Consider the following 696-nt stretch of genomic DNA (forward strand, 5'->3'; position numbering starts at 1 on the left):
TGGCGTGACCCCCTCGCCCGGGCCGAGCTGGCAGCGCGGGGACCTGTGCCCTGAGCGTCACCCTTGTCCGCTTACAAACCTCCGCTTCTCGATGCTCCTTTAGGAGGTCCCCCTGGGACCCACCGACGGCCGGGAGGCTCTGCGGCTAGTGGCTTCTCCTTCCCACTGGACAGTGCTTTTTGGGTCATTCAGAACCCCACGTCTCGGCGCTGCCATCACTTCTCAGTCCACAGCGGAGGCCTGTGGGAGGACGGGTGTGCGGGTCCCTGTCTGCCGCCCTCGCTGTCCTTGCCCGGCCACGTGGGAGCAGGCCTGTGGCCCCAGAAAGGGGGTCAGCTCTGGCTGCTGGGGGACCCCTCTCCCAGAAAGAGGCAGTGGCCACGGCAAAACCCTAACCCTACGCCAAGTTTTCATTCACATGCCCTGCTGGCCTCGCCCCGTTCCAGCGAGTGACCTGCAGAAGGAAAGGAGAACCGGTCAGATTAGGTCGCAGGGGCCGCGGCCCCTCCAGCAGCGGACCGGAAGGGGCGGGTTCTCCCAAATGTTTCCCATCTCACCCGCGCTGGGCGCACCTCGCCATCCTCCGTGGGCCCGGGTGGGTCTTACTAGACGTGGACATGCCTCCCGCAGCCCGTCCGGAAAACCAGCACCGCGGGGAGGAAGCCCCGCCCCCTGGGGGCGGGCCCTGCAGCCAGG

The sequence above is a fragment of the Myotis brandtii genome, unplaced genomic scaffold (assembly GCF_000412655.1).
Source record: "Myotis brandtii unplaced genomic scaffold, ASM41265v1 scaffold786, whole genome shotgun sequence".
Classification (NCBI taxonomy): Eukaryota; Metazoa; Chordata; class Mammalia; order Chiroptera; family Vespertilionidae; genus Myotis; species Myotis brandtii.